The sequence below is a fragment of the Astyanax mexicanus genome, chromosome 11 (assembly GCF_023375975.1).
Source record: "Astyanax mexicanus isolate ESR-SI-001 chromosome 11, AstMex3_surface, whole genome shotgun sequence".
NCBI lineage: Eukaryota > Metazoa > Chordata > Actinopteri > Characiformes > Acestrorhamphidae > Astyanax > Astyanax mexicanus.
In genome coordinates, this window is record NC_064418.1 from 19664037 (window position 1) to 19681603 (window position 17567).

Sequence of the window (17567 nt, forward strand, 5' to 3'; positions counted from 1 at the left end):
GTTTCTAATATTTTCCAGGTGGTTGCTAACTGGTTGCTATGGTATCTGGGGTGGTTGCTAAGGTGTTGCTAGGTGGTTGCTAAGGTGTTGCTATGGTATCTGGGGTGGTTGCTAAGGTGTTGCTAGGTGGTTGCTAGAGGGTTGCTAGGTGGTTGCTAAGGTGTTGCTATGGGATCCGGGGTGGTTGCTAAGGTGTTGCTATGGTATCCGGGTTGGTTGCTAAGGTGTTGCTAGGGGGTTGCTAAGGTGTTGCTATGGTATCCAGGGTGGTTGCTAAGGTGTTGCTAGGCGGTTGCTATGGTATCCAGGGTGGTTGCTAAGGTGTTGCTAGGTGGTTGCTAAGGTGTTGCTAGGTGGTTGCTATGGTGTTGCTATGGTATCCGGGGTGGTTGCTAAGGTGTTGCTAGGTGGTTGCTAAGGTGTTGCTATGGTATCCTGGGTGGTTGCTAAGGTGTTGCTAGGTGGTTGCTAGGCAGTTGCTAAGGTGTTGCTATGGTATCCTGGGTGGTTGCTAAGGTGTTTCTAGGTGGTTGCTAAGGTGTTGCTAGGTGGTTGCTAAGGTGTTGCTATGGTATCCGGGGTGGTTGCTAAGGTGTTGCTAGGTGGTTGCTAGGCGGTTGCTTAAGTGTTGCTATGGTATCCGGGGTGGATGCTATGGTGTGGTTGCTAAGGTGTTGCTAGGTGGTTGCTAAGGTGTTGCTATGGTATCCAGGGTGGTTGCTAGGTGGTTGCTAAGGTGTTGCTATGGTATCCTGGGTGGTTGCTAAGGTGTTTCTAGGTGGTTGCTAAGGTGTTGCTAGGTGGTTGCTAAGGTGTTGCTATGGTATCCAGGGTGGTTGCTAAGGTGTTGCTAGGTGGTTGCTAGGTGGTTGCTAGGGTGTTGCTAGGTGGTTGCTAAGGTGTTGCTAGGTGGTTGCTAGGTGGTTGCTAAGGTGTTGCTATGGTATCCAGGGTGGTTGCTAAGGTGTTGCTAGGTGGTTGCTAAGGTGTTGCTATGGTATCCGGGGTGGTTGCTAAGGTGTTGCTAGGTGGTTGCAAGGTGGTTGCTAAGGTGTTGCTAGGCGGTTGCTAAGGTGTTGCTATGGTGTCTAGGGTGGTTGCTAAGGTGTTGCTAGGTGGTTGCTAAGATGTTGCTATGGTATCTGGGGTGGTTGCTAAGGTGTTGCTAGGTGTATCTAACTGGTCGCTAGGCAGTTGCTACCATTTCTAAAGTGGTTGCTAAGCAGTTGCTAGGCAGTTGCTAACGTTTTCCAGGTGGTTGCTAAGGTGTTGCTATCTGGTTGCTAGGCAGTTGCTAACGTATTACACATGGTTGCTAAGTGGTTGCTAGGCAGTTGCTAATGTTTTCCAGGTGGTTGCTAAGGTGTATCTAACTGGTTCCTAGGCAGTAGTAGATAAAAAGAAAGAGTGTTAAATGTAGAAGTACAGAAAAAGGGAGAGCCTGAAATAGAGAAGTAGAGAGAAAATCAGCGTGAGAAGTAGAGAAAGAACACCCGAGAATGTGAGAAAAAGAGTGACAAGTAGAGAGAAATATTGAGCGAGAGAAAGAGAATTAGGGAAAAAGAGAGATCGAGAAATAAAGAAGTAGAGAAAGAAAAAGGATGTAGTAGAGAGATAGATAGAAAGAGAAAGCAAGACAGAAAAGTAGAGTGAAAGAGAAGTAGAGAGAAGAGCGAGAAATAAAGAGAGAGTAAGAGAGAAATAGAGAAATAGAAAAGTAGAAAGAAAGAGACATAGAAAAGTAGAGAGAGTGAGAAAGAGAGAGTGAGAAATAGAGAAGTAGAGAGAGAGTGAGAAAGAGAGAGTGAGAAATAGAGAAGTAGAGAGAGTGAGAAATAGAGACGTAGAGAGAGAGTGAGAAAGAGAGTGAGAAATAGAGAAGTAGAGAGAGAGTGAGAAATAGAGACGTAGAGAGAGAGTGAAAAAGAGTGAGAAATATAGAAGTAGAGAGAGTGAGAAATAAAGAGAAATAGAGACGTAGAGAGAGAGTGAAAAAGAGAGTGAGAAATATAGAAGTAGAGAGAGTGAGAAATATAGAAGTAGAGAGAGAGAGTGAGAAATAGAGACGTAGAGAGAGAGTGAGAAATAGAGACGTAGAGAGAGAGTGAGAAAGAGTGAGAAATAGAGAAGTAGAGAGAGTGAGAAATAGAGACGTAGAAAAGAGTGAGAAAGAGAGAGTGAGAAATAGAGAAGTAGAGAGAGAGTGAGAAATAGAGACGTAGAGAGAGAGTGAGAAATAGAGAAGTAGAGAGCAAAAGAGAGAGTGAGAAGTAGAGAGCAAAAGAGAGAGTGAGACAGAGAAGTAGAGAGCAAACGAGAGAGTGAGAAGTAGAGAAGTAGAGAGCAAAAGAAAGAGTGAGAAATAGAGAAGTAGAGAGAGAGTGGGAAAGATAGAGTGAGAATTAGAGAAGTAGAGAGAGAGTGAGAAATAGAGACGTAGAGAGAGTGAGAAAGAGAGAGTGAGATAGAGAAGTAGAGAGAGAGTGAGAAAGAGAGTGAGAAATAGAGGAGTAGAGAGCAAAAGAGAGTGAGAAATAGAGAAGTAGAGAGCAAAAGAGAGAGTGAGAAGTAGAGAAGTAGAGAGCAAAAGAAAGAGTGAGAAATATAGAAATAGAGAGAGAGTGGGAAAGAGAGTGAGAATTAGAGAAGTAGAGAGCGAAAGAGAGAGTGAGAAAGAGAGAGTGGTTGCTAAGCAGTTAATAGGTGGTTGCTAAACCCTGGCTGGGGTGCCGGGGTGTCCAAACTTTTGACTGATAGCTGCTCCATACAGCAGCTCCTCCATACACTCACAGTACTGGAGGAGCAGGGGAGAGAAGGGGTTCCGTGCGCAGAGCTGCTCGTGTGCGAGATGGAACTCTGGGCCCCCCATTCATTTCTATGGGAAAACTTCGTACGAAAATTGTACGAAAACCGTACGTCGTATCGCTTCGCAACCTGCTATTAATTTAAAGATCTCGGTAAGATCTATAAGCTCGCCAAATTTGGTCTTTGTATCTCAAAAATTGTGGCGGTTACGGACGTTTAAAATTTCGCCCCATTCATTCCTATGGGGAAAAAATGCGTACGTTTACGAAGTTTTTACGAAAACCGTACGATAAATCGCTCCAAAAAGCACAAGCACGCTAAGTTGGCATAGGTCCTACGATCCGTGAAAGTTTCGTGATTCTACGTTGAAAGCTCTAGGAGGAGTAGCGTACAGAAAAAAAGGCGTAAGAATAATAATAATAACTAGAAAAGGAAAGTTCGATAACGAACTTTAAGTTGGCTTGGAAAAGTACGTTAAATAGTTAAATAACGTTGAATAGTTAAAATGGTTGCTAAGATATTTCTGTCTAAAGCGTGTGAAGAGTGGTTGCTATGCTGTTGACTTTCGGCTAAATGTTGAAGTCCAAAAAGTTTTGGCTAACATGGTGAAAAGCTTATAATTATCTTATAAAGTAAAGTGTTGCTAAGTGGTTGCTAGGTAGTTGCTAGGCAGTTGCTAATGTAGTCCACATCGTTGCTTAGTGTTTGCTAATTGGTTGCTAGGCAGTTGCGAACATATTCAAGGTGGTTGCTAAGCTGTTGCTAACTTGTTGCTAGGCAACTCCTAACGTATTCCAAATGGTTTTTAAGTGGTTATTAGGCAGTTTCTAATATTTTCCAGGTGTTTGCTAACTGGTTGCTATGGTATCCGGGGTGGTTGCTAAGGTGTTTCTAGGTGGTTGCTAAGGTGTTGCTATGGTATCTGGGGTGGTTGCTAAGGTGTTGCTAGGTGGTTGCTAGAGGGTTAATAGGTGGTTGCTAAGGTGTTGCTATGGGATCCGGGGTGGTTGCTAAGGTGTTGCTATGGTATCCGGGTTGGTTGCTAAGGTGTTGCTAGGTGGTTGCTAAGGTGTTGCTATGGTATCCAGGGTGGTTGCTAAGGTGTTGCTAGGTGGTTGCTAGGGTGTTGCTAGGCGGTTGCTATGGTATCCAGGGTGGTTGCTAAGGTGTTGCTAGGTGGTTGCTAAGGTGTTGCTATGGTATCCGGGGTGGTTGCTAAGGTGTTGCTAGGTGGTTGCTAAGGTGTTGCTATGGTATCCTGGGTGGTTGCTAAGGTGTTGCTAGGTGGTTGCTATGGTGTTGCTATGGTATCCAGGGTGGTTGCTAAGGTGTTGCTAGGTGGTTGCTAAGGTGTTGCTATGGTATCCTTGGTGGTTGCTAAGGTGTTGCTAGGTGGTTGCTAGGCAGTAGCTAAGGTGTTGCTATGGTATCCGGGGTGGTTGCTACGGTGTTTCTAAGTGGTTGCTAAGGTGTTGCTAGGTGGTTGCTAAGGTGTTGCTATGGTATCCACGGTGGTTGCTAAGGTGTTGCTAGGTGGTTGCTAAGGTGTTGCTATGGTATCCAGGGTGGTTGCTAAGGTGTTGCTAGGTGGTTGCTAGGTGGTTGCTAGGGTGTTGCTAGGTGGTTGCTAAGGTGTTGCTATGGTATCCAGGGTGGTTGCAAAGGTGTTGCTAGGTGGTTGCTAGGTGGTTGCTAGGGTGTTGCTAGGTGGTTGCTAAGGTTTTGCTATGGTATCCAGGGTGGTTGCTAAGGTGTTGCTAGGTGGTTGCTAAGGTGTTGCTAGGTGGTTGCTAAGGTGTTGCTATGGTATCCGGGGTGGTTGCTAAGGTGTTGCTAGGTGGTTGCAAGGTGGTTGCTAAGGTGTTGCTAGGTGGTTGCTAGGGTGTTGCTAGGTGGTTGCTAAGGTTTTGCTAGGTGGTTGCTAAGGTGTTGCTATGGTATCCAGGGTGGTTGCTAAGGTGTTGCTAGGTAGTTGCTAAGGTGTTGCTATGGTATCCGGGGTGGTTGCTAAGGTGTTGCTAGGCGGTTGCTAAGGTGTTGCTATGGTGTCTGTGGTGGTTGCTAAGGTGTTGCTAGGTGGTTGCTAAGATGTTGCTATGGTATCTGGGGTGGTTGCTAAGGTGTTGCTAGGTGTATCTGACTGGTCGCTAGGCAGTTGCTACCATTTCTAAAGTGGTTGCTAAGCAGTTGCTAACGTTTTCCAGGTGGTTGCTAAGGTGTTGCTATCTGGTTGCTAGGCAGTTGCTAACGTATTACACATGGTTGCTAAGTGGTTGCTAGGCAGTTGCTAATGTTTTCCAGGTGGTTGCTAAGGTGTATCTAACTGGTTGCTAGGCAGTAGTAGATAAAAAGAAAGAGTGTTAAATGTAGAAGTACAGAAAAAGGGAGAGCCTGAAATAGAGAAGTAGAGAGAAAATCAGCGTGAGAAGTAGAGAAAGAACACCCGAGAATGTGAGAAAAAGAGTGACAAGTAGAGAGAAATATTGAGCGAGAGAAAGAGAATTAGGGAAAAAGAGAGATCGAGAAATAAAGAAGTAGAGAAAGAAAGAGGATGTACTAGAGAGATAGATAGAAAGAGAAAGCAAGACAGAAAAGTAGAGTGAAAGAGAAGTAGAGAGAAGAGCGAGAAATAAAGAGTAAGAGAGAAATAGAGAAATAGAAAAGTAGAAAGAAAGAGACATAGAAAAGTAGAGAGAGTGAGAAATAGAGAAGTAGAGAGAGAGTGAGAAAGAGAGAGTGAGAAATAGAGAAGAAGAGAGCAAAAGAGAGTGAGAAATAGAGAAGCAGAGAGAGAGTGAGAAATAGAGAAGTAGAGAGAGAGTGAGAAAGAGAGAGTGAGAAATAGAGAAGTAGAGAGAGTGAGAAATAGAGACGTAGAGAGAGCGTGAAAAAGAGAGTGAGAAATATAGAAGTAGAGAGAGTGAGAAATATAGAAGTAGAGAGAGAGAGTGAGAAATAGAGACGTAGAGAGAGAGTGAGAAAGAGAGAGTGAGATAGAGAAGTAGAGAGAGTGAGAAATAGAGTGAGAAATAGACGTAGAGAGAGAGTGAGAAAGAGAGTGAGAAATAGAGACGTAGAGAGAGAGTGAGAAATAGAGTGAGAAATAGAGACGTAGAGAGAGAGTGAGAAAGAGAGTGAGAAATAGAGGAGTAGAGAGCAAAAGAGAGTGAGAAATAGAGAAGTAGAGAGCAAAAGAGAGAGTGAGAATTAGAGAAGTAGAGAGCGAAAGAGAGAGTGAGAAAGAGAGAGTGGTTGCTAAGCAGTTAATAGGTGGTTGCAAAGCCCTGGCTGGGGTGCCGGGGTGTCCAAACTTTTGACTGATAGCTGCTCCATACAGCAGCTCCTCCATACACTCACAGTACTGGAGGAGCAGGGGAGAGAAGGGGTTCCGTGCGCAGAGCTGCTCGTGTGCGAGATGGAACTCTGGGCCCCCCATTCATTTCTATGGGAAAACTTCGTACGAAAATTGTACGAAAACCGTACGTCGTATCACTTCGCAACCTCCTATTAATTTTAAGATCTCGGTAAGATCTATAAGCTCGCCAAATTTGGTCTTCGTATCTCAAAAATTGTGGCGGTTACGGACGTTTAAAATTTCGCCCCATTCATTCCTATGGGGAAAAAATGCGTACGTTTACGAAGTTTTTACGAAAACCGTACGATAAATCGCTCCAAAAAGCACAAGCACGCTAAGTTGGCATAGGTCCTACGATCCGTGAAAGTTTCGTGATTCTACGTTGAAAGCTCTAGGAGGAGTAGCGTACAGAAAAAAAGGCGTAAGAATAATAATAATAACTAGATTGCAGTTCCTACAGAAACTGCGAGTGTGATTGCAGTGCTGGCTGGTATCTGCTATGGTGTTGCTAAGGTGTTGCTAAGTGGTTGCTAAGGTGTGGCTATGGTATCCGGGGTGGTTGCTAAGGTGTTGCTAAGTGGTTGCTAGGTGGTTGCTAAGGTGTTGCTAGGCGGTTGCTAAGGTGTTGCTATGGTATCTGGGGTGGTTGCTAAGGTGTTGCTAGGTGGTTGCTAAGGTGTTGCTAGGCGGTTGCTAAGGTGTTGCTATGGTATCCAGGGTGGTTGCTAAGGTGTTGCTAGGTGGTTGCTAGGTGGTTGCTAAGGTGTTGCTAGGCGGTTGCTAAGGTGTTGCTATGGTATCCGGGGTGGTTGCTAAGGTGTTGCTAGGTGGTTGCTAGGTGGTTGCTAAGGTGTTGCTAGGCGGTTGCTAAGGTGTTGCAATGGTATCCGGGGTGGTTGCTAAGGTGTTGCTAGGTGGTTGCTAGGGTGTTGCTATGGTATCCGGTGTGGTTGCTAAGGTGTTGCTAGGTGGTTGCTAGGTGGTTGCTAGGGTGTTGCTAGGCGGTTGCTAAGGTGTTGCTATGGTATCCGGGGTGGTTGCTAAGGTGTTGCTAGGTGGTTGCTAAGGTGTTGCTAAGCGGTTGCTAAGGTGTTGCTATGGTATCCGGGGTGGTTGCTAAGGTGTTGCTAGGTGGTTGCTAAGGTGTTGCTAGGCGGTTGCTAAGGTGTTGCTATGGTATCCGGGGTGGTTGCTAAGGTGTTGCTAGGTGGTTGCTAGGGTGTTGCTAGGCGGTTGCTAAGGTGTTGCTATGGTATCCGGGGTGGTTGCTAAGGTGTTGCTAGGTGGTTGCTAGGTGGTTGCTAGGGTGTTGCTAGGCGGTTGCTAAGGTGTTGCTATGGTATCCGGGGTGGTTGCTAAGGTGTTGCTAGGTGGTTGCTAGGTGGTTGCTAGGGTGTTGCTAGGCGGTTGCTAAGGTGTTGCTATGGTATCCGGGGTGGTTGCTAAGGTGTTGCTAGGTGGTTGCTAGGGTGTTGCTAGGCGGTTGCTAAGGTGTTGCTATGGTATCCGGGGTGGTTGCTAAGGTGTTGCTAGGTGGTTGCTAGGTGGTTGCTAGGGTGTTGCTAGGCGGTTGCTAAGGTGTTGCTATGGTATCCGGGGTGGTTGCTAAGGTGTTGCTAGGTGGTTGCTAGGGGGTTGCTAAGGTGTTGCTAGCCGGTTGCTAAGGTGTTGCTATGGTATCCGGGGTGGTTGCTAAGGTGTTGCTAGGTGGTTGCTAGGGTGTTGCTAGGCGGTTGCTAAGGTGTTGCTATGGTATCCGGGGTGGTTGCTAAGGTGTTGCTAGGTGGTTGCTAGGTGGTTGCTAGGGTGTTGCTAGGCGGTTGCTAAGGTGTTGCTATGGTATCCAGGGTGGTTGCTAAGGTGTTGCTAGGTGGTTGCTAGGTGGTTGCTAAGGTGTTGCTAGGCGGTTGCTAAGGTGTTGCTATGGTATCCGGGGTGGTTGCAAAGGTGTTGCTAGGTGGTTGCTAGGTGGTTGCTAGGGTGTTGCTAGGCGGTTGCTAAGGTGTTGCTATGGTATCCGGGGTGGTTGCTAAGGTGTTGCTAGGTGGTTGCTAAGGTGTTGCTAGGCGGTTGCTAAGGTGTTGCTATGGTATCTGTGGTGGTTGCTATGGTGTTTCTAGGTGGTTGCTAGGTGATTTATATGCATAAATTAGATTAAATGGTGTTTGCACGTTGCTACGCAACGTGCAAATACATCAATCAGCTATGCACGCTAGGTTGCTCTGGCCGTTCGGGGGTGTCCAAACTTTTGACCCGTGGCTCCATTACACACAGTACTGGGGGGCCGGGGTGTCCAAACTTTTGACCCATGGCTCCATTACACACAGTACTGGGGGGCCGGGGTGTCCAAACTTTTGACCTAATGCTGTTTTATCTCATAGCTGCTCCATACACTCACAGTACTGGAGTTCTAGCTACCTGTCCTTCGATCTAGCTGCCGTCCTCCGATTGGCCCCATTCATTCCAATGGGGCCACTTCGTACGACAATCGTACGAAATCCGTACGTCGTAACTTTTCGTAACGCATATTTTCGGAAAGAGCTCAATAAGTTCTACAGGTCCTCAATTGGTTTCATCTTCGTATTTCAAAAATTGCGACGTCCACGGGCGTGCAAAGTTCTGCCCATTCATTTTCAATGGGCAAAAAAACGCGTACTTACGAAGTTTTTACGAAAAACGTAAGTCCGATCGGAAAGCTGTATACAAGCCCACCATTCCCGATATGGACGCACGTTTTCTCTTTTGAACGAAGTCGATATTTCGAAAACTGCGGCACTAGTTAACCGGACAAAAAACAGGTGGAATAATAATAATAACTAGATTGCAGTTCCTACAGAAACTGCGAGTGTGATTGCAGTGCTGGCTGGTATCTGCTATGGTGTTGCTAGGTGGTTGCTAAGGTGTTGCTAGGTGGTTGCTAAGGTGTTGCTATGGTATCCGCGGTGGTTGCTAAGGTGTTGCTAGGTGGTTGCTAGGTGGTTGCTAGGCGGTTGCTAAGGTGTTGCTATGGTATCCGGGGTGGTTGCTAAGGTGTTGCTAGGTGGTTGCTAGGTGGTTGCTAAGGTGTTGCTAGGCGGTTGCTAAGGTGTTGCTAGGCGGTTGCTAAGGTGTTGCTATGGTATTTGGGGTGGTTGCTAAGGTGTTGCTAGGTGGTTGCTAGGTGGTTGCTAGGTGGTTGCTAAGGTGTTGCTAGGCGGTTGCTAAGGTGTTGCTATGGTATCCGGGGTGGTTGCTAAGGTGTTGCTAGGTGGTTGCTAGGTGGTTGCTAGGGTGTTGCTAGGCGGTTCCTAAGGTGTTGCTATGGTATCTTGGGTGGTTGCTAAGGTGTTGCTAGGTGGTTGCTAGGGTGTTGCTAGGCGGTTGCTAGGGTGTTGCTATGGTATCCGGGGTGGTTGCTAAGGTGTTGCTAGGTGGTTGCTAGGGTGTTGCTAGGCGGTTGCTAAGGTGTTGCTATGGTATCCGGGGTGGTTGCTAAGGTGTTGCTAGGTGGTTGCTAGGTGGTTGCTAGGGTGTTGCTAGGCGGTTGCTAAGGTGTTGCTATGGTATCCGGGGTGGTTGCTAAGGTGTTGCTAGGTGGTTGCAAGGTGGTTGCTAAGGTGTTGCTAGGCGGTTGCTAAGGTGTTGCTATGGTATCCGGGGTGGTTGCTAAGGTGTTGCTAGGTGGTTGCTAGGTGGTTGCTAAGGTGTTGCTAGGCGGTTGCTAAGGTGTTGCTATGGTATCCGGGGTGGTTGCTAAGGTGTTGCTAGGTGGTTGCTAGGTGGTTGCTAAGGTGTTGCTAGGCGGTTGCTAAGGTGTTGCTATGGTATCCGGGGTGGTTGCTAAGGTGTTGCTAGGTGGTTGCTAGGGTGTTGCTAGGCGGTTGCTAAGGTGTTGCTATGGTATCTGGGGTGGTTGCTAAGGTGTTGCTAAGTGGTTGCTAGGTGGTTGCTAAGGTGTTGCTAGGCGGTTGCTAAGGTGTTGCTATGGTATCCGGGGTGGTTGCTAAGGTGTTGCTAGGTGGTTGCTAGGTGGTTGCTAGGGTGTTGCTAGGCGGTTGCTAAGGTGTTGCTATGGTATCCGTGGTGGTTGCTAAGGTGTTGCTAAGTGGTTGCTAGGTGGTTGCTAAGGTGTTGCTAGGCGGTTGCTAAGGTGTTGCTATGGTATCCGGGGTGGTTGCTAAGGTGTTGCTAGGTGGTTGCTAGGTGGTTGCTAGAGTGTTGCTAGGCGGTTGCTAAGGTGTTGCTATGGTATCCAGGGTGGTTGCTAAGGTGTTGCTAGGTGGTTGCTAGGTGGTTGCTAGGGTGTTGCTAGGCGGTTGCTAAGGTGTTGCTACGGTATCCGGGGTGGTTGCTAAGGTGTTGCTAGGTGGTTGCTAGGTGGTTGCTAGGGTGTTGCTAGGCGGTTGCTAAGGTGTTGCTATGGTATCCAGGGTGGTTGCTAAGGTGTTGCTAGGTGGTTGCTAGGTTGTTGCTAGGGTGTTGCTAGGCGGTTGCTAAGGTGTTGCTATGGTATCCGGGGTGGTTGCTAAGGTGTTGCTAGGTGGTTGCTAGGTGGTTGCTAAGTGTTGCTAGGCGGTTGCTAAGGTGTTGCTATGGTATCCAGGGTGGTTGCTAAGGTGTTGCTAGGTGGTTGCTAGGTTGTTGCTAGGGTGTTGCTAGGCGGTTGCTAAGGTGTTGCTATGGTATCCGGGGTGGTTGCTAAGGTGTTGCTAGGTGGTTGCTAGGTGGTTGCTAAGTGTTGCTAGGCGGTTGCTAAGGTGTTGCTATGGTATCCGGGGTGGTTGCTAAGGTGTTGCTAGGTGGTTGCTAGGTGGTTGCTAGGTGGTTGCTAGGCGGTTGCTAAGGTGTTGCTATGGTATCCGGGGTGGTTGCTAAGGTGTTGCTAAGTGGTTGCTATGCGGTTGCTAAGGTGTTGCTAGGCGGTTGCTAAGGTGTTGCTATGGTATCCGGGGAGGTTGCTAAGGTGTTGCTAGGTGGTTGCTAGGTGGTTGCTAAGGTGTTGCTAGGCGGTTGCTAAGGTGTTGCTATGGTATCTGTGGTGGTTGCTATGGTGTTTCTAGGTGGTTGCTAGGTGATTTATATGCATAAATTAGATTAAATGGTGTTTGCACGTTGCTACGCAACGTGCAAATACATCAATTAGCTATGCACGCTAGGTTGCTCTGGCCGTTCGGGGGTGTCCAAACTTTTGACCCGTGGCTCCATTACACACAGTACTGGGGGGCCGGGGTGTCCAAACTTTTGACCTAATGCTGTTTTATCCCATAGCTGCTCCATTACACACAGTACTGGAGTTCTAGCTACCTGTCCTTCGATCTAGCTGCCGTCCTCCGATTGGCCCCATTCATTCCAATGGGGCCACTTCGTACGACAATCGTACGAAATCCGTACGACGTAACTTTTCGTAACGCATATTTTCGGAAAGAGCTCAATAAGTTCTACAGGTCCTCAATTGGTTTCATCTTCGTATTTCAAAAATTGCGACGTCCACGGGCGTGCAAAGTTCTGCCCATTCATTTTCAATGGGCAAAAAAACGCGTACTTACGAAGTTTTTACGAAAAACGTAAGTCCGATCGGAAAGCTGTATACAAGCCCACCATTCCCGATATGGACGCACGTTTTCTCTTTTGAACGAAGTCGATATTTCGAAAACTGCGGCACTAGTTAACCGGACAAAAAACAGGTGGAATAATAATAATAACTAGATTGCAGTTCCTGCAGAAACTGCGAGTGTGATTGCAGTGCTGGCTGGTATCTGCTAAGGTGTTGCTAAGGTGTTGCTATGGTATCCGGGGTGGTTGCTAAGGTGTTGCTAGGTGGTTACTAGGTGGTTGCTAAGGTGTTGCTAGGCGGTTGCTAAGGTGTTGATAGGCGGTTGCTAAGGTGTTGCTATGGTATCTGGGGTGCTTGCTAAGGTGTTGCTAGGTGGTTACTAGGTGGTTGCTAAGGTGTTGCTAGGCGGTTGCTAAGGTGTTGCTAGGCGGTTGCTAAGGTGTTGCTATGGTATTTGGGGTGGTTGCTAAGGTGTTGCTAGGTGGTTGCTAGGTGGTTGCTAGGTGGTTGCTAAGGTGTTGCTATGGTATCCGGGGTGGTTGCTAAGGTGTTGCTAGGTGGTTGCTAGGTGGTTGCTAGGTGGTTGCTAGGGTGTTGCTAGGCGGTTGCTAAGGTGTTGCTATGGTATCTTGGGTGGTTGCTAAGGTGTTGCTAGGTGGTTGCTAGGTGGTTGCTAGGGTGTTGCTAGGCGGTTGCTAAGGTGTTGCTATGGTATCCGGGGTGGTTGCTAAGGTGTTGCTAGGTGGTTGCTAGGTGGTTGCTAGGGTGTTGCTAGGCGGTTGCTAAGGTGTTGCTATGGTATCCGGGGTGGTTGCTAAGGTGTTGCTAGGTGGTTGCTAGGTGGTTGCTAGGGTGTTGCTAGGCGGTTGCTAAGGTGTTGCTATGGTATCCGGGGTGGTTGCTAAGGTGTTGCTAGGTGGTTGCTAGGTGGTTGCTAGGGTGTTGCTAGGCGGTTGCTAAGGTGTTGCTATGGTATCTTGGGTGGTTGCTAAGGTGTTGCTAGGTGGTTGCTAGGTGTTTGCTAGGGTGTTGCTAGGCGGTTGCTAAGGTGTTGCTATGGTATCCGGGGTGGTTGCTAAGGTGTTGCTAGGTGGTTGCTAGGTGGTTGCTAGGGTGTTGCTAGGCGGTTGCTAAGGTGTTGCTATGGTATCCGGGGTGGTTGCTAAGGTGTTGCTAGGTGGTTGCTAGGTGGTTGCTAGGGTGTTGCTAGGCGGTTGCTAAGGTGTTGCTATGGTATCCGGGGTGGTTGCTAAGGTGTTGCTAGGTGGTTGCTAGGTGGTTGCTAAGGTGTTGCTAGGCGGTTGCTAAGGTGTTGCTATGGTATCCGGGGTGGTTGCTAAGGTGTTGCTAGGTGGTTGCTAGGTGGTTGCTAAGGTGTTGCTAGGCGGTTGCTAAGGTGTTGCTATGGTATCCGGGGTGGTTGCTAAGGTGTTGCTAGGTGTTTGCTAGGTGGTTGCTAAGGTGTTGCTAGGCGGTTGCTAAGGTGTTGCTATGGTATCCGGGGTGGTTGCTAAGGTGTTGCTAGGTGGTTGCTAGGTGGTTGCTAGGGTGTTGCTAGGCGGTTGCTAAGGTGTTGCTATGGTATCCGGGATGGTTGCTAAGGTGTTGCTAGGTGGTTGCTAGGTGGTTGCTAGGGTGTTGCTAGGCGGTTGCTAAGGTGTTGCTAGGGTATCCGGGGTGGTTGCTATGGTGTTTCTAGGTGGTTGCTAGGTGATTTATATGCATAAATTAGATTAAATGGTGTTTGCACGTTGCTACGCAACGTGCAAATACATCAATCAGCTATGCACGCTAGGTTGCTCTGGCCGTTCGGGGGTGTCCAAACTTTTGACCCGTGGCTCCATTACACACAGTACTGGGGGGCCGGGGTGTCCAAACTTTTGACCCATGGCTCCATTACATACAGTACTGGGGGGCCGGGGTGTCCAAACTTTTGACCTAATGCTGTTTTATCCCATAGCTGCTCCATACACTCACAGTACTGGAGTTCTAGCTACCTGTCCTTCGATCTAGCTGCCGTCCTCCGATTGGCCCCATTCATTCCAATGGGGCCACTTCGTACGACATTCGTACGAAATCCGTACGTCGTAACTTTTCGTAACGCATATTTTCGGAAAGAGCTCAATAAGTTCTACAGGTCCTCAATTGGTTTCATCTTCGTATTTCAAACATTGCGACGTCCACGGGCGTGCAAAGTTCTGCCCATTCATTTTCAATGGGCAAAAAAACGCGTACTTACGAAGTTTTTACGAAAAACGTAAGTCCGATCGGAAAGCTGTATACAAGCCCACCATTCCCGATATGGACGCACGTTTTCTCTTTTGAACGAAGTCGATATTTCGAAAACTGCGGCACTAGTTAACCGGACAAAAAACAGGTGGAATAATAATAATAATAATAATAAGAAACAGACTTAAGAAGATCAATAGTGTGATCTGCAATCACACTAATAATAATAATAAGAATAAGACTTAAGAAGATCAATACTGTGATTGCATTACTGCAATCACACTAATAATAAGAAGAAGATTACGAAGAACAAGAAGTTGGCTTTTCCAAGCCAACTTAATAATAATAATAATAATAAGAAGATTACGAAGAACATGAAGTTGGCTTTTCCAAGCCAACTTAATAATAATAATAATAAGAAGAAGATTACGAAGAACAATAAGTTGGCTTTTCCAAGCCAACTTAATAATAATAATAACTAGAAAAGGAAAGTTCGATAACGAACTTTAAGTTGGCTTGGAAAAGTATGTTAATAACGTTGAATAGTTAAAATGGTTGCTAAGATATTTCTGTCTAAAGCGTGTGAAGAGTGGTTGCTATGCTGTTGACTTTCGGCTAAATGTTGAAGTCCAAAAAGTTTTGGCTAACATGGTGAAAAGCTTATAATTATCTTATAAAGTAAAGTGTTGCTAAGTGGTTGCTAGGTAGTTGCTAGGCAGTTGGTAATGTAGTCCACATCGTTGCTTAGTGTTTGCTAATTGGTTGCTAGACAGTTGCGAACATATTCCAGGTGGTTGCTAAGCTGTTGCTAACTTGTTGCTAGGCAATTCCTAATGTATTCCAAATGGTTTTTAAGTGGTTATTAGGCAGTTTCTAATATTTTCCAGGTGGATGCTAACTGGTTGCTATGGTATCCGGGGTGGTTGCTAAGGTGTTGCTAGGAGGTTGCTAAGGTGTTGCTATGGTATCTTGGGTGGTTGCTAAGGTGTTGCTAGGTGGTTGCTAGGCGGTTGCTATGGTATCCAGGGTGGTTGCTAAGGTGTTGCTATGGGATCCGGGGTGGTTGCTAAGGTGTTGCTAGGTGGTTGCTAAGGTGTTGCTATGGTATCCAGGGTGGTTGCTAAGGTGTTGCTAGGTGGTTGCTAGGCGGTTGCTATGGTATCCAGGGTGGTTGCTAAGGTGTTGCTAGGTGGTTGCTAAGGTGTTGCTAGGTGGTTGCTATGGTGTTGCTATGGTATCCGGGGTGGTTGCTAAGGTGTTGCTAGGTGGTTGCTAAGGTGTTGCTATGGTATCCTGGGTGGTTGCTAAGGTGTTGCTAGGTGGTTGCTAGGCAGTTGCTAAGGTGTTGCTATGGTATCCTGGGTGGTTGCTAAGTTGTTTCTAGGTGGTTGCTAAGGTGTTGCTAGGTGGTTGCTAAGATGTTGCTATGGTATCCGGGGTGGTTGCTAAGGTGTTGCTAGGTGGTTGCTTAGGTGTTGCTATGGTATCCGGGGTGGTTGCTACGGTGTTTCTAAGTGGTTGCTAAGGTGTTGCTAGGTGGTTGCTAAGGTGTTGCTATGGTATCCAGGGTGGTTGCTAAGGTGTTGCTAGGTGGTTGCTAAGGTGTTGCTAGGTGGTTGCTAAGGTGTTGCTATGGTATCCAGGGTGGTTGCTGAGGTGTTGCTAGGTGGTTGCTAGGTGGTTGCTAGGGTGTTGCTAGGTGGTTGCTAAGGTGTTGCTAGGTGGTTGCTAAGGTGTTGCTATGGTATCCAGGGTGGTTGCTAAGGTGTTGCTAGGTGGTTGCTAGGTGGTTGCTAGGGTGTTGCTAGGTGGTTGCTAAGGTGTTGCTATGGTATCCAGGGTGGTTGCTAAGGTGTTGCTAGGTGGTTGCTAAGGTGTTGCTAGGTGGTTGCTAAGGTGTTGCTATGGTATCCAGGGTGGTTGCTAAGGTGTTGCTAGGTGGTTGCTAGGTGGTTGCTAGGGTGTTGCTAGGTGGTTGCTAAGGTGTTGCTAGGTGGTTGCTAAGGTGTTGCTATGGTATCCAGGGTGGTTGCTAAGGTGTTGCTAGGTGGTTGCTAGGTGGTTGCTAGGGTGTTGCTAGGTGGTTGCTAAGGTGTTGCTATGGTATCCAGGGTGGTTGCTGAGGTGTTGCTAGGTGGTTGCTAGGGTGTTGCTAGGTGGTTGCTAAGGTGTTGCTAGGTGGTTGCTAAGGTGTTGCTATGGTATCCAGGGTGGTTGCTAAGGTGTTGCTAGGTGGTTGCTAGGTGGTTGCTAGGGTGTTGCTAGGTGGTTGCTAAGGTGTTGCTATGGTATCCAGGGTGGTTGCTAAGGTGTTGCTAGGTGGTTGCTAAGGTGTTGCTAGGTGGTTGCTAAGGTGTTGCTATGGTATCCAGGGTGGTTGCTAAGGTGTTGCTAGGTGGTTGCTAGGTGGTTGCTAGGGTGTTGCTAGGTGGTTGCTAAGGTGTTGCTAGGTGGTTGCTAAGGTGTTGCTATGGTATCCAGGGTGGTTGCTAAGGTGTTGCTAGGTGGTTGCTAGGTGGTTGCTAGGGTGTTGCTAGGTGGTTGCTAGGTGGTTGCTAAGGTGTTGCTATGGTATCCAGGGTGGTTGCTAAGGTGTTGCTAGGTTGTTGCTAAGGTGTTGCTAGGTGGTTGCTAAGGTGTTGCTATGGTATCCGCGGTGGTTGCTAAGGTGTTCCTAGGTGGTTGCAAGGTGGTTGCTAAGGTGTTGCTAGGTGGTTGCTAGGGTGTTGCTAGGTGGTTGCTAAGGTTTTGCTAGGTGGTTGCTAAGGTGTTGCTATGGTATCCAGGGTGGTTGCTAAGGTGTTGCTAGGTGGTTGCTAAGGTGTTGCTATGGTATCCGGGGTGGTTGCTAAGGTGTTGCTAGGTGGTTGCTAAGGTGTTGCTAGGCGGTTGCTAAGGTGTTGCTATGGTGTCTGGGGTGGTTGCTAAGGTGTTGCTAGGTGGTTGCTAAGATGTTGCTATGGTATCTGCGGTGGTTGCTAAGGTGTTGCTAGGTGTATCTAACTGGTCGCTAGGCAGTTGCTACCATTTCTAAAGTGGTTGCTAAGCAGTTGCTAGGCAGTTGCTAACGTTTTCCAGGTGGTTGCTAAGGTGTTGCTATCTGGTTGCTAGGCAGTTGCTAACGTATTACACATGGTTGCTAAGTGGTTGCTAGGCAGTTGCTAATGTTTTCCAGGTGGTTGCTAAGGTGTATCTAACTGGTTGCTAGGCAGTAGTAGATAAAAAGAAAGAGTGTTAAATGTAGAAGTACAGAAAAAGGGAGAGCCTGAAATAGAGAAGTAGAGAGAAAATCAGCGTGAGAAGTAGAGAAAGAACATCCGAGAATGTGAGAAAAAGAGTGACAAGTAGAGAGAAATATTGAGCAAGAGAAAGAGAATTAGGGAAAAAGAGAGATCGAGAAATAAAGAAGTAGAGAAAGAAAGAGGATGTAGTAGAGAGATAGATAGAAAGAGAAAGCAAGACAGAAAAGTAGAGTGAAAGAGAAGTGGAGAGAAGAGCGAGAAATAAAGAGAGAGTAAGAGAGAAATAGAGAAATAGAAAAGTAGAAAGAAAGAGACATAGAAAAGTAGAGAGAGTGAGAAATAGAGAAGAAGAGAGCAAAAGAGAGTGAGAAATAGAGACGTAGAGAGAGAGTGAGAAAGAGAG

General features: G+C 47.2%; 1 long non-coding RNA gene across 1 annotated transcript; it reads left to right on the forward strand.

Moving 5' to 3' along the window:
* The first annotated feature begins 284 nt into the window (after positions 1 to 284).
* LOC125804919 (uncharacterized) lies at positions 285 to 17365 on the forward strand. The gene is made up of 2 exons (XR_007441146.1): positions 285 to 1093; positions 15307 to 17365. It is a non-coding gene; the product is annotated as an uncharacterized LOC125804919 (long non-coding RNA).
* The last annotated feature ends 202 nt before the right edge of the window (positions 17366 to 17567 follow it).